General features: G+C 35.1%; 1 protein-coding gene across 1 annotated transcript in view; it reads right to left on the bottom strand.

Moving 5' to 3' along the window:
• Nucleotides 1–7,482, bottom strand: part of LOC136037661 (dnaJ homolog subfamily A member 1-like) — a 28,587-nt gene extending 21,105 nt beyond the window's left edge. Inside the window, exon 1 of the mRNA XM_065720393.1 lies at nt 7,286–7,482. The gene's annotated coding sequence lies outside the window, so the exon portion shown is untranslated. The remainder of the gene's footprint in view (nt 1–7,285) is intronic.
• Nucleotides 7,483–15,938: the final 8,456 nt, after the last annotated feature.

Below are 15,938 nucleotides of genomic sequence, written 5' to 3'. Positions count from 1 at the left end.
AAGATTTTTACTTATGACAATTTTCCTAATCAGCTAATCAGAATTTGTCAGTCAATCAGGAAATTAAAAAAAAAATCTGATTGACTCAAATTAGTACTAGTTAAATTTTGATTTTCCTAAAATTTCACTGCAAATGCACCTTTAACAAACAGATCAAGCAGAATTACCCATTTGTGTGTGAAAGCAACATAATTAGTTGTTTTCAGCCAGCTAAGAGGTTTTCAAGAGCTGAATAAGGAAGCCAGATTGAGTCCATGGTGTTAACTATAGTGGTTATGGTGTTAAATATAGTATAAGTTCAAAATTCATGCAATTTTTAATCCATAAGTTTAGGATATATACATTGTACTATTACCCACCTAGCCCCCATGTGCTTTCCCCCTTACAAGTGTTAATGCAACCCCGTGTGCTTTGCTTGCTTCTTGTATTTTACATTATAGGTGCTTGGGTCATAGTAAAAGATTGAAACCAACTTCTACATGGTGTCAGGTCAACTTCTATCAAGGACAACTTTCTATCAAATCAACTTCTACATGGTGTCAGAAGTAAAAAATCGAAAAATGAATCTTTAACAGCCTTCAATCAATCAGGACACATAATTTAGACAGTGAGTGGACAAAAATTTGAAGACCATGCTACACTTAAGTTCTATGGTTCTTTAGGAGGGAAGACTGAAAAATGAAATGTGCAGATCTCCTTTATCTGGGTTGGAGACAGAGGATGTGAAATATTCAAAACATAGATATGCCAGTTGCTGAAGTGGATAAAATGGCAGTATATTTAAGAAAGTTTTAACACTATACTGCACCAAAACGCAACCAAGTTTTCTCACAATACATGTTTCAGAAAAGAGAACACCTGGTAAAAGAAAGTGTGGACAAATTCATCATCAAGAACATTATCAAGGCTAGCAACTATACTAAAGAGAGTGAAATGATTCAGGATAAGATTGTCTGTGGTGCAAGGAATACAAAAATCTGTAAGAGACTGTTAGCAGAAGGTGATCAACAAATGCTTGAAAGGGCCATAACAATCTGCCAAACACATAAAACAACCCAAGTGCAACTAAAAATATTTGAAGAGAAATAAAAAATAAAGCAAGAAATCAATTCTGTATCAAGAAACTGGAATGCTATGTTTGTGGTGGGTAATTTAATAAACATGTCTGCCCTGCAAAAGGGAAGTTTTGTCCCAAATGTAAAAAAGTCAACCCTTTTGCCAGAGTTTGCAAAAGCAAAACAGCAAATGTTGTTAAAGATCAGCATTATCCATATGAAGCAGGCAGAGAATGCTCATCTAGCTCTAATTCAAATGAAGGATCAGACTTTTATCTCTATGCAGTCAACCAGGATAACAGCAAGGATGAAGCCTATGCAACCATAACCATTAGTGGAAATATAAAGGTAACTACTAAGGTTAATTCTGGTGACCAAGCAAACTTAATCCCAAAGCATTACCAGGATATACTATCCCCTGAGGCAGTATTACAGACAAACAAATATAGACTCTCAAAATACAGTGGCTCCCATTGTATCTTGTAAACTGCAGTGCAGCAACTAACAAGCACAAATTCAGCTCCAGACATTCTATGTAGTGGCATCCAGAACCACTCCTATTATTGGGCTTTAAGCAAAGACTTAAAATTTCGTTATACTTATCCTCAATATTCAGATGCAGAAGTAGTAAGATCATCAACACAAGGTTATAATGACATTTTTGAAGGGATCAAAAAGCCTGTAGGAGCGTGAAATATATTTGAATGAAGATGCCACCCTTCAGTAGACCCTGCAAGAAAAATGCCCATACCAACGAGAGACAAGCTTGCCCACCTTGAAGAGCTAAAAATAATTGAGAAAGTCAGCCAACCAAATGAGTAGGTTAATGCTATGGTCATGGTTGAAAAGGAATATGGAAGTGTATGGCTGCACATTAGCCCAGTTGACCTGCTCAAAGCAATTAAACAACCCAACTATCTGATCTAAACCTTTGATGATGCTATTAGTAGCCTGGATAGAACTCCTTACTTCACTAAACTAGATGCATGTTCAGCAAAAGATGAGTTCCAGCAAAGAAAGAAACGTGCTTTTGAGGACTTCCAAGGGCTGTGCATTCCTAGTTGATGATAACCTAATCTATGGAAGAGCTCAAAAAGAACATGATAACAGGCTTGAAGAAGTCCTAAAGCAAGCCAAGAAGTACAATATAAAGTACAACAAAAGCAAGTGTCAGTTTGGCCTGGAAAAGGTTCATTATTTTGCCCTTGTTATCAGCAAAGATGGCATCAAGCCATACCCTGAGAAGCTCTTAGTCATTAATGATATGCCGAACATAAAACTAAAGAAGAGCTGCAAACACTACTTAGAATGTTGATTTTTCTCTCAGGTACATTCCTGACCTACCAAAAAAAAAAAAAAAAAAAAACTCAGAGATTTGCAAGAACAAGTCTTCTACTCTACAAGAGCAGCATCATGGATGCATAATTGATTAAATAAAATAAAAAAGTTTTTTTTAACTGAAAGTAAGGAGCAACATTAAAACTTAAAACAGACAGAAATTACTCCATGTGTGAAAGGGGTTGTTCCCTTCTGAATGCCCTGCTCTTTACACTAAAGTTTGACTCTTTCTCTCAACTCTACTTTTTAAAACAGTAAAAAACTTTAGCATAAAGAGCTGGGCATTGAGGAGGGAAAAGCCCCTTTCATATACAGAGTAATTTCTGTTCGTTTTAATATTTTGTTTTAATATTGCTCTTTACTTTCAGTTTAAAAAACTTGTTTTTTTTTTATACCTAGTTGCCCTCCAATTTTTTGGTTACTTAAAAAGGCAACAAGAACTTTTAATTTTAAACAAATGTTTTTATTAGTAAAAAATATACATAACTTAAGAATTAACTTACATAACAAACTTCTATATTTATATATTTTGATTATGTAAAGGAGGGGGGTTGATTTTAAGTTTTAATGCTGCTCCTTACTTTCAGGTGAAAAAACTTTTTCATATTTATTTTTTCATTGTTTTTTTTTATAATAATGGTAGAAAATCCTGCCCCCCCCCCCATGAATTTCAATCCTTAATTTGTCTTCCCACATGACATATTCCTCCACAGAAAGATCCTCCCACATAGCCCCCTCCCCTCACCCCACCCAAACCAAAAATTTCTCCTGAAAATGTCTGTACACTTCTAAATAATCATTACTGTATGTAAACTCTGGTCAAAGTTTGTAACTTGCAGCCCCTCTATTTAAACTCGGGAGTCCATATATTTAAAATCAGCATAAAAATTTGATTCTTATTATGTATCTTTTAGTATTGAAGTTCTATTTTTTAGAGTTTTGTTTATTGTTGAACTGGGTTGCTCCTTACTTCAGTTCATTACCATGAACTGTTTGATTGGGCTGTAGAGCTGTATCAGAAAGGACCAGAGAGAATCAGAATGGCTGTAGAATAAATAGTTAAAATTACTAAAAATACTTTAGTGTAGAGTGAGGTATTTAGGAGAAGAACCCCTCATATGCATAATAATCTCTGTTTGTTTTAAGTTTTAATACTGCTCCTTACTTTCAGTCAAAAAGACTGTTTCATATTTATTTTTTCATTGTTTTTTTTTGTAATAATGCTAGAAAATCCTGCACCCCCTTCATTGAATTTCTTTTCCCCCATGCAAGGAAAGATCCCCCCAGTGACTGGGGGGAGTAAAGCATCTCCAAAGACATAGTTATTATGTTTTTCAACTATGCTGAACAAAATGGCTATCTCAAAATTTTGATCCATTGACTTCAGGAATAAAATGAGTGTGGTTGGGGGCCTTGGTGCCCTCTAATTTTTTGGTCACTTAAAAAGGGCACTAGAAGTTTTCATTTCCTTTAGAATGAGCCCTCTTACAACATTTTAGGACCACTTGGTTGATACAATGACCCCTGGGGAAAAAAAAAAAAAAAATAAACATGTACCCATGATCAGTCTTCTGGCAAAAAAAATACAAAGTTCCACATTTTTGTAGATAGGAGCTTGAAACTTTTATAAGGTTCTATACTTTGAATGCAATGGTGTGATTTTTGGTAAGATTTATATGACTTTTAGGGGTGTTTCCCCCTATTTTCCAAAATAAGGCAAATTTTCTCAGGCTTGTAACTTTTGATGAGTACAACTAAATTTGATGGAACTTATATATTTAAAATCAGCATAAAAATCTGAATGCTAAAATCCAAGAAATCAAGGGGGAAAAAATCAGACCCACAGCTTGACCAACTAGGAACTCCACTCAAGGAAGGTTGGGCAACCCCTAAAAATCTCTGTTTCAGTCACCTAGCTGAATGACTTCCACAATTTGCCTCAAATCTTCTGATATGGAACTTTACCTACAAGGCTAAACTGGCCTTGAGTAATATTCACAATAATCATGACAGTGCTTTATCCTTAAAAAATATTTTGATGAACTATATGATCACAAATGTTGACAGTAGGTTCTTTATCTTGCATATGCTGTAAATAGTTAGGATTGACTGAATATAATCAAGCATAGCATTTTTTAAACCATTGAAACTTAAACAAAGATTACCCATTACGTCCTATGTTATTGAAATATAACTATTTTGCTTTACAACACTTTCCTTAGATTGACTGTAACAGAGTCTCTCTGAAGTTTAGATACTTTGTTTTAACTTCAAGATTTCATTTTTAATGCTCTTTCTGAACATAATAATCACTTTTTCTGGAAATTCAATTTTACTCCCTTTTAGGACCCTTGAAAATGATAATTTCCTTCAATATTTTTTGGATATAAAAATGGGTCATAACATTTGTTTCAAACTAACTATTTAAAAGTTGTAGGCCTATAATTTACAAATATTGATTTGCCAAGATTAAGTTAAATAAAAAAAATAAAAAACAAATTGATGTGTTTTTTCTTATTATGTTAGACAGCTTAAAATCTGTTTCATATGTCAAAAAATATATAAAAGCCAACAGAAGAAACAAATAGATCACAAGGCAGATGGAATGGAAATTTTTTGGATCTTTTTCTTTTTTGCTTAATTGCAGCAAATCAATGCTTGTAGTTTAGCCTATATAACTTTAGCAAAATAAGTTTTATAATGAAATAGGAAGCTTAAAACCAATGTTTTATTCTTTTCTGTACTAAAAACATGAAAAAAAAAATATTCATTTTCAGGGGTCTAAAAAGGCTCACAACTGAATTTGTAAGAAAAGTAATTATTACATTCATTAAGAGCAAAAAATGGCATCTAGTGGAATGTTCACTTTATTTGTAGGCCAGAAATGTGTTCTGCTCAGTATTTATCATACCATTTCCCAGGGCTGTACTCTCTGTAGGCCTATATTAATGATTTGGAGGAGGCTTAGGTAAATGTTTAGTTTTGTTCTATGTGCTCAAAAGTGTGTATTGCTGCATATAGCCTAGCAAGATTCTGATGATTGCATATTGTTTCTTTGGTAAAATTCTAGATTGCAATTTGGTAAAATTATAGATTCTGATGATTGCATGATCTTTGTCATTATTAAAGAAGCATATCCATTTCTAGTTGATCCTCCTCCTCCATGGGGCAAGCTAAAAATGTGTAAAGTGGGCTTGCTTAAAGGTAAAATTACCTATACAGTGAAGCATATTAGTCCATGAGCCCTGCAGGCAGCAGGTCAAGGGCTGTATTCTATATTTATTTAATAAACCTTGTTTGAGGTTTTATCACTCTTTGCTGAATAAATATAGAATACAGACCTTGCCTTGCTGCCTGTGGGGCTCATGGGCTAAAATAGTTTGCTCTATAGGTAATATTACCTGTAAGCAAGCCCACTTTACACATTTTTAGTCTTGTTGGAGAAGGATTTTAAAAACCTACAAATGGACAAACTTCTCTAATAATGACAAAGAAATAATATACTATAATCAGAATCTTGCTATATGTAGTAATACACACTTTAGAGCATTTGGAACACCCGAAAGATTTACCAAGTGTTATAATAGCCTAGTAAAGAAACTAGTTGTGGTAGTTAATAATTTTAGTTTTTGCCTCTATTTGCTAAAGACATTTACCCATAAATTGAATCAATTCTAATGAAATCATGCAATTGGAAATATACACTTTTGACTATTCTTTTTTGCAAAAAATGGGAAAATTTCAGGTAAAATTCTAGTTAATTGACTTCTTGCTATCTTGGAAAGGGTTTAGGTTTGGAAAATGAAACTTTCAGGGATGAATCTAAAGGCTAAAGTATGTCCTGGGAAGGTAATTTGAAGTACCTACCTCCACTCCTTCTCCCTCTAGAGGGCCCTGAAATTTGCCTAGGCCTACATGACAGGTCTATATCTATTGAAATTTTGACAAAACAATATTTTACCTTACTTTTCAGTTACTAGTTGCTTTTTCTCTGCCTATAGTTCTGAAAATGCAATTCCTGTTATTTGAGTAGAATTTTGAGCCATATCAATGTTGTTTTTTTCAAAATTTAGGAAATGTATTTGCATATCTTTAAAACCTTATAAAATGGAATTAAGTGAAGTTATGAAGCTGAAAACAATTTGGTTGTACTTTAATTAAGCAGAAGACCTATTTTGCAAGGTTTCACTTTTATAACACACATTTTTAAAGGTCATCAAAGGTCAGGGCCCTCTAGAGGGAGAAGTTGTGGAGGTAGTTGCTTCAAAATACCTTCCCAGGATATACCTTAGTCTGTAGATTCATCCCTGAAAGTTTCATTTTCCTAACCCAAACCCTTTCTGAGATAGCAACAAGTCAATTAACTAGAATTTTACCAAATTTCAATAGGCCTAGGTATAGACCTGTCATGTAGGGAAATTTCAGGGCCCTCTATAGGGAGAAGGAGTGGAGGTGTGTACTTTAAAATACCTTCCCAGGACATACTTTAGCCTGTAGACCCATCCCTTACAGTTTCATTTTCCTAACCTAAACCCTTTCCAAGATAGCAAGAAGTCAATAAACTAGAATTTTACCGAATTATTAACTAGCAAAACTAGAGTTTCTTTACTAGGCTATTGACACTTGATAAATCTTTAGGTTTGTTTTTAGATTTTGACTATTCTTTTTTGCACATTAGGGTAAAGGATAAAGTATCATGGAAGCACCTTCAAAATGTGTTAGCTACAATTTTTGGCATAATATAAAGCAAGAAGTTTCACAAACATGTCTCCATCTCAGTAACCCCAGTCCTAGGCTATTTACAAGAATATAGGCTATGTGATTTAACTGCTGAAGTGGTAATTAACTGCCTATAGGGCATATTTAGAGGAAGCATTGAAAAGTCATCAAACCTTCAGTAGATCTACAGATACAAATCTTGGAAAGTATCCAAACTAGCTTTATGTATATCCTTCAATCAGATCTTAGATGAGACTGGGAATCAATGTAGAGAATAGAGAATACAATGGAGGAGCATAGATCTTTCTAGAAATCTCGGGAGCTATTGCATTTATTTCATGGAAGAAAAAACGACACAAACGGGTTGCAAATTCTGAAATCCTTAAAACAGAAATTTCATTAAATAGATTTTTATAAAAACAGAAGCTTTTCCATTAAAAGCATGAAGCAAAGTTAGAATGAATGAAGAAATAAGACTATTAGAGACAGAGATTCCAACGCGACCTTTGTTCAAAATTAATATAGCTCTGCAATAATAAGGAAACTATTCTCCCCATAGCATCCCTATTGTACTACCACTTCCAGGAGCGTTACTAAGGAAGGATGAAGGGGTTCCCCCTCTATGGTCTTCAGAAAAGGCTTTTTTTTGGGCGTAGCCTGACAAAATTTGCTATCTTTCGGTGCAAATTGAAGCTTTAGGAAGAGATTTCGGCGGGTGAATCCTGACGAAACTTATTACTTCATGTGTGCGAAATCGACAGAAACCTATTGGTCCCCTAAAAAACGGCTGGTCAAGTGGATACAAACATAACCTGCCATTTAGTGAGTACAAATTAATGTCATAAAAGACTTTTTTCGGGAGAAGAACAACAAAATTTACTGCTTCATCTGCGCAAAGTTGACAGAAACCAATTGCTCCCAAAGAACATGTTGAGCCAAGCCCTATAAACTTTATATATAGTTGGTCCAATCTAATATCATTATATTTCCGTCGGGTGAAAGACTACGTAATTTACCGCTTCATCTGCGTGAATCCAACAAAAACCTATTATTTTTTTTGATCCATTACTATGTCATAAAAGACTACCGTCGGGCAAACACGGCGATATTGACTGCTTCATCTCCGCGAAGTTGACAGAAACCAATGTGCCACCTAGAAAACGACTTGTCCGTGGAACCTTGCAAAACTTAATATTTTTAACACTTCGGTCAGTCTGAATAATTCTAGTAGCTCTACTGAGAAAAAACTTGTTCGGAAATATTGTTGTTTCTTTCAAAATATCGGAAACAGCTGACATATTTTGCTAATATATGAGCCCACAGAGCTACAAGGTTATACTAGGCATATTTATAACTAAGGCTCTTTCGCTTATTCTAAAAAATCTCATGACGATTCATATAACCGAGGCTATGAAGAAATAAAACTGTAAGGGAAAGAAACAATTTTCAATTCCAGATAAGAAAATTTTCCTGCTATGTGACATTATACTTATTTTAAGACTTTATTTAATAGATTAAATAAAAAAAGAAGGCAGGAAGCCCAATAGCCTTTGCTATACTGCTACTCCTAAAGAAAACTCTGTAATACATACACACGTCGAAATTCAACCAAACCAGTTTGTCTAGAGTGATAAAAGTTTACAGGGAAAAAAGTTTCTCAGACATTTAGGAATTGCAATTTTAGTATGATTCTGCATTCGAACTGAAAGGACGCTTGGAGTACTATTTTATTGGTGTTGATCATCAGTACATGAAAATGTTTGCAAAACAAAGAAAAAGGTCCAGAACTAGAATAAGGCTTATGTGTGAAGTTTGTTTCAAAGAAAGAAAGATAAAAGGTATTAAAAATTTGACTCTGATTATCAAGCTATTTATATTCCAAGCCACCATAGTGAGAAACTGAAAAACGGTACCGAAGCAAAGATTAGTCAAAAGATTGTACGAAATACCTTTCTATTTGATATTCCAAAGTGTTTACGTCCAGGGAGCTCAAAGAAAACTGTAGATGGTCCAATCACGGGCAAACTTCATCTCGAACGGCAAGATAGCTTAGTACAATTGAAGTCAATAGAAAGCTTTGTCTGTTTTCAATGGTGCCTCTTGTTATAGTGCTTAGCAGTCGCAGCCACCTCGTGACTCACATCCTGACGCTGCTAAAGATGTTTATCATAAAAGTTCAGCAGATGTCCTAGCTGTAAAAGGATTTGATAAGATAGACTTCTAAGGTCTAAATAGAATTTTACTTCTAAGGGGAAAACTTGATCAACAAGTGTCAGTTTATTAGAGGGTAGTAATCTTTAAAATATTTGATCAAAACATCCAATAATTTCTAATTGATAAACGAGGAAATGATAATAAGATTAGGGATAATTAAAAAGAAATCTATACCTTAATTTGAATTATATATGATAAAAAGATGAGTTATCCTGAAGGGCGGTGAACATTTTCCTTTTAATATACAGTTTTTGCATTTCTACCTAATTTAATTTTTGTGAGCTAGAGGACAGTCCTGGTAGAGTGATCTTTCCTACAGGAGTATTGGAGCCGCGTGAGTTTCAGAGATAGTGAATTATATATATATATATATATATATATATATATATATATATATATATATATATATATATATATATATATATATATATATATATATATATACATATATAAAAAAATATATATAATAGCGGTACTTACTATACAGCTGGCACGTTTGAGCTTGCTCAAAGGCGCTTGAGCTTGCTCTTTATCTTTGGAGTTCTTACTCTATTTTCTTACTCTATCTTCTTACTCTATCTATATATATATATATATATATATATATATATATATATATATATATATATATATATATATATATATATATATATATATATATATATATATATAATATATATAATAGCGGTACTTACTATACAGCTGGCACGTTTGAGCTTGCTCAAAGGCGCTTGAGCTTGCTCTTTATCTTTGGAGTTCTTACTCTATTTTCTTACTCTATCTATCTATATATATATATATATATATATATATATATATATATATATATATATATATATATAAATATATATAATAGCGGTACTTACTATACAGCTGGCACGTTTGAGCTTGCTCAAAGGCGCTTGAGCTTGCTCTTTATCTTTGGAGTTCTTACTCTATTTTCTTACTCTATCTTCTTAATCTATCTATATATATATATATATATATATAAATATATATAATAGCGGTACTTACTATACAGCTGGCACGTTTGAGCTTGCTCAAAGGCGCTTGAGCTTGCTCTTTATCTTTGGAGTTCTTACTCTATTTTCTTTTAAGGTATGCTTTAAAATGGAACTGAACTGAACTGAACATTGTTTTGAAATTATCTTTTAAGTTTGATAGGTTATTGTTAGGTTTTCTTATAAATTCTTTTAACTTATTTCAAGCTTTCCAATTTTTTTGAATGCATGAAATAAATAGAGACAAACAACTGGTGAAATCGAAGTAACATTTCAGGCGTCACTTGGGGAGGTTCGTCCTTGTCATTACTTGACAAATATCGCCGTCTGAATAGAAGAAGATGTGACAGAAAAATCGAAAGTTACTTACCCTTTCAGATCTGACACTGTGCAATCTGGTGAAAAAAAGAAACGAAATAGTGGAAGAGGTTTGTTGTTTAGAAACTGATCACGAAGAAACAGTAGGAATTAGTAGGAATATCTTCCCTATTCTTTCTTACACTTTCTTTATTACTCTTATTGACTGAGCCGAGATGTCAAAAAAAACTGACACATGAAGTTAGGTTGGATTCCGTCACTAATGAATCAGACGCTGCAAAACAAGCGGCGATCAATCGGCGAATATGGAACTAGGCTTATTAGTCAGTCAGAGAAATTCATTTCTCAGAAAGTGTCAGGAATGGAAGGAGTAGAATTTGAAGCCGAAAGTTTACAGCGAGCTGGAATCGCAAAAGTCGAGCACAATACCAGTCTCAATAAAAAAAAACTCAAACTCAGAAAAGCTGAAGCTTACTGAACTAGGACTATTTCAGCTAATACTACATACTACTAACGTTTCACTGTACCACCAAGCCGCCTGAGGCGAACACAGCTACGCACGCTCCTCCTCCATCCCAATACATTCAGAGCCCCCCTCTTTACACCCTGCCAAAAAGTTTCTATTTCCTTTAAATCTTTCTTTATGACATCCTCCCACCACAGATGAAGACGATCTGCTTTCCGTTTAGCCATAGACGGTTGGTCGAAAAGGACAATCTTCGGCAATCTGTCATCCTTTATGCGCAGAGCGTGCCTCAACAATCTCAACCTTTCTTTCATTATAGCCCTAGAAAGCAGGATTGAACCACTCTTTTCGTACAGCCTACTGTTTGAAATGCAATCAGTCAGCTGGGAACCCAGAACAATCCATAAGCAATTTCTCTGGAAAACATGTAGTAAATCTTCATCCGCTTTTCGGAGCGCCCATGCTTCAAAGCCATATTTGACCGCTGTCATCACTGTACCTTCCAATATTCTAATCTTGGTTTGCAGACTTATCTTCCTATTCTTCCAAACTTTTTTTTAACTGTGAAAGAAGACCCTGAGCCTTTGCTATTCTACTTTTAACATCTTCACTGCTTCCACCTTCTTTCCTAATAATACTACCAAGGTAAGTGAAGCTACCCACCTAATCCATCTTTTCGTTACCCGACGTCACCTTTTCATCACCACTTATTCCTAGCCTTAGTGACTTAGTCTTCTTAACATTAATCTTCAAGCCTATTCTAACACCCTGAACTCGCAAAACATCTAATAGTTCATTCCTTTTCCTCACACTTTCATCTAGGATGCTTAGATCATCAGCAGTATCTAAGTCAAGGAGTGTTTTTTCTCCCCACTTGATTCCATTGTCTCCCATTGCCTTTCCTGTTCTCCTTAAGACAAATCCATCAAAACGATCAATGTAAAGGAGGATAGAAAACAGTCCTGCTTAACTTCTGATTTAATAAAAAACCAGCTGCTAACCTCATTTCTTACCTTAACCGCAGCAGTATTCTCGTACATATCACTAATTACTTTAATGTATTTGTCTGGTATACCATATAAGGATAATACATTTGCTAAAGCTCATCTATAAACAGAATCGAACACTTGCTCAGAACCATAAAACTGAGGACCAAAGGTGTTTGAAAACTAAGGCACTTCTCAATTATTAACTTAAGAGTAAAAATTTGGTCGACATATCCTCTTCCTTTTTTGAAACTGCACTCTTCTTCTCTTAAAACTTTGCCTACAGCATCCCTCAGTCTAAAAAGTATCATATTACTAAGTAATTTGCTACCTACGTGGACCTGACTAATGCCTCGATAGTTAAAGCACTCACTCTATCACCTTTATTATACGGTGGTTTAATTAAGGTTTCCCTAAAATCGTTAGGTACTTCCCCTTTTTCACATTCATAAACTTCAATAGCTTATTTATAACCTCGGAGCCACCATATTTAAGAAACTCATTTACCACAATATCAGCCCCTGGAGACTTGTTATGTTTTAATCCTTTTAGTACTGTCGCTAATTCTTCCTCACAAAACAAATCTTGCTTCACATCCAAGGTATCACAAACTTTTTCATTTTCCTCTATATCTTTCAATGCAACTGTATCTCGATTTAGCACATTCTCAAAATGTTCCGCACATCTCTCTTTAACTCTTTCCTTATCACTAATTGTGGCCCCGTTCCTATCTTTAACTTGGACAAATCCGGATTGACTAGTCCCTCTCAATTTATTAACATGCCAGTACAATATTTTACAATTACGCCGTCTAGCTCCATCCTCGGCAACTTTATCCATGGCATCCACTTCAAACCTCCTTAGTTAATATTTTAATGCTTTCTCCACTTTCTTTACATTCTTTTGTTTTTATATGATCCATCGCTCATATAATTCTTGTATAAACCCCTTCTTCTCTCTATTAAACACAAAGCGTTTTCACTAATATTCCTAGGTACAATGAGTACCAGCACCCAGAGTATACCGTCGAGAAAGATTTAGCCTACTGCTTTGCCAGTTCGTTGTTTCCAACTGGACCTGGCCACGAATACAGAAACAAAGATTACAAATTTATTTCAGGAAAAAGAAACTGGCACAAAATGCGAAGCAAGGACGCTAAGGCTGAAATGCTCGTCACTCACTTCCTGTTAAATGGCCATAAAGCTTCTCTAGGTGATCTTACTTGTTCTATAGAGAGAAATAAATCATTGCCAAAGCTTAGTTAACAAGGAGAAACTAACGAAAGATACGGACTCAGAAAAAGAAAGGGAAAGAGGGCGTTGTATTATATATACGTTGCTAGATGTTACCACCACTCTACAGAAACCATTGCTGGCATTTCGTAGGAAAAATCATGACATTCAAAATCACGTTGAGCAAGCCAATCTTCTTTCAAGACACAATATCGAAATGGACTATCGAATGAAAAACCAGATGAAGTCGAATGTCACCAGCTATCTGTCGGGTAATAGGCAAAATAATTTAATTGCGATTGTTCGAACAGAGCTGGTTCAAAAATCGCAGCAGATGTTAATGAAGCTGACTTCTTTGGCATCTTCGCAGACGAAACAGCCCTGCCAGCCATAAAGAGTGTTTAGCTATTGGTGTACGGTACATTGATAGAGAGAATTTCTCATTATTGTAGATTCTGAGTAGCTGATATAGCAGAAGAAATTCTACGAGTTTTGCAAAAGGCTCGTATCAATGAAGAAAACCTGGTATTTCAATGCTACGATTTTTTAAGCAACACGAGTGGGCGCTTTGATGGAACACAAGCTCACATTTCCAAGAAGTTAGGAAGAAATATTCAATACCTCAGATGCCTAGCCCAAAGAGGGAATATTTTCAATCTTTTTGCACAAATTTACAAAAGTGCTAGAAGTACCATGGAAGTGTCAGTTTGCCAAGTTGGTCTCTAGCAAAAAAAAAAAAAAATAAAAAAAAACAGACGAAGGTTGCCTTTAGTTTACAGAGCATTCACTTTTGCAAAAAATATTGCAGTGAAATTGGCCGAAGGTGAAGGAATATTTAGCAAGATGAAAATCGTAAAGAACAGATTGAGGTCAACTATAGGACACGATCAAATTGACCATCTCATGCTCATGATGGCAGAAAAAGACCTGCTGGAAAAAATTGACCTCAATCAACTTGTAGAAAGGTGGAAAGTTGAAGCTTAGCTTATTTTCTTTTTCTTAATTTTGCTCTTATACCTGAGTTTTTCTCTACATTATATGGAAATTTTGTGCAACTATTAAACATTATTTTAATACGTAGAAAATGAAGTAACAAATGTCAGTTTTGCCGGCACCTACCGGAATTCGTCGGCATATTTAGGACGTCCCATCAAAGGTAAAAGGCTAGTGACTCCCATGACTAACAATTCACTGCAGCACGTAGCTACGCAAGCCCCTCCTCAATTCTATCCTGCTCAAAGTGGGTTGCTCCCGTTTACAGAACCCGTCATTCACACCCTCCCAGGAAGTTCCTTTTGCCCCTAAATCTTTCCTTACTACATCCTTCTACACCAACCAGGGACAACCTGCTTTTCGTTTCGCTTTAAACGGTTGGCCGAAAATGTCAGTCTTTGGCAATCTGTTATCCCTCATTCAGAGAACGTGCCCTCCGAGTGAGCACATTTGCGCCATTTTGGCGCTTTTTTGAGATGGTTTCGCATTAAATTTTTCGAATCAGCGCATTTTTTGGAAGGGAAAATCGTTCATTCAACGCATTTTCACTAGAAAATGGAGCTTTCAGTACATTTTCACTTTTAGGCGGTACAGTTTTAGAGCAAGCAGCTGGCAACACGGCGCTAGCCATCTCAACCTACCTTTTATTACTGTCCTACAAAGCAGGATTAAATCACAATTTTAGTACAGCCTACTATTTGAAATACTGTCAGTCAGTCGGGTACCCCAAAAAACCCGTAGGCAATTTCTCTAGAAAACATATAGCCAATCTTCCTCCGTTTTTCAGACCACCCATGCTTCAGAGCCATACTTGACCAATTTCATCCCCTTCCAATATTCTAATCTTGGTTCACAGATTTATCTTTTCTAAACTTTTTCGAAAGCGAAGAAATACTCTGGGCCTTGGCTTTTCTACTTTCAACATCTTCACTGCACCCACCGTCTTCACTAATTATAGTACCTAGATAAGTGAAGCTGTCAATTTGATCGATCTTCCGGTTACCCAACATCACCTTCTTACCTTCACTTATTCCTACCCTTAACGAATTAGTCTTCTTAACACTGATTTTCAAGCCTATTCTTGCACATGGAAGTCGCTAAGCCTCTACTATTCATTCATTTTTCTAACACTTTCATCTGGGATGCTTAAATCATCCGTATAGTCTAAGTCCACGGGGTTTTACTTCCCATTTGATTCCGTGTTTTCTATTGCCTTTGCCGTGCTCCTTAGGAAAAAGTCCATCAAAATTATCCATATAAATGGGGATGGAATTCAACCCTGCTTAACTTCTGTTTTATACGAAACCAGCTGCTAACATGATTTCCTATCTTAACCACAGCAATGTTATTCTCGAGCCAATGCTTAGGCCTTAGTTAAGAGTCCAAGATCCTTAATGATGTTGAAAATACTTTTGATTTTAAAGTTTTTAAGATGATAATGTTAAGGGCTATGTTGCTATGTAACATAATTCTGCAAGAAAACATGTTTTTAATGCTTAAGGCTTCAGTTGGAGTCCAAGATCCTTGATGATGTTGAAAATACTTTCGATTGAAATAATTTTGAAAATGATATTGTTAGGGGCTTTGTTGCTGTGTAATATACAATTTTGCAAGAA

The sequence above is a fragment of the Artemia franciscana genome, chromosome 17 (genome assembly GCF_032884065.1).
Source record: "Artemia franciscana chromosome 17, ASM3288406v1, whole genome shotgun sequence".
NCBI classification, from domain to species: Eukaryota; Metazoa; Arthropoda; class Branchiopoda; order Anostraca; family Artemiidae; genus Artemia; species Artemia franciscana.
This window is presented reverse-complemented; position numbering and strand designations above follow the sequence as displayed.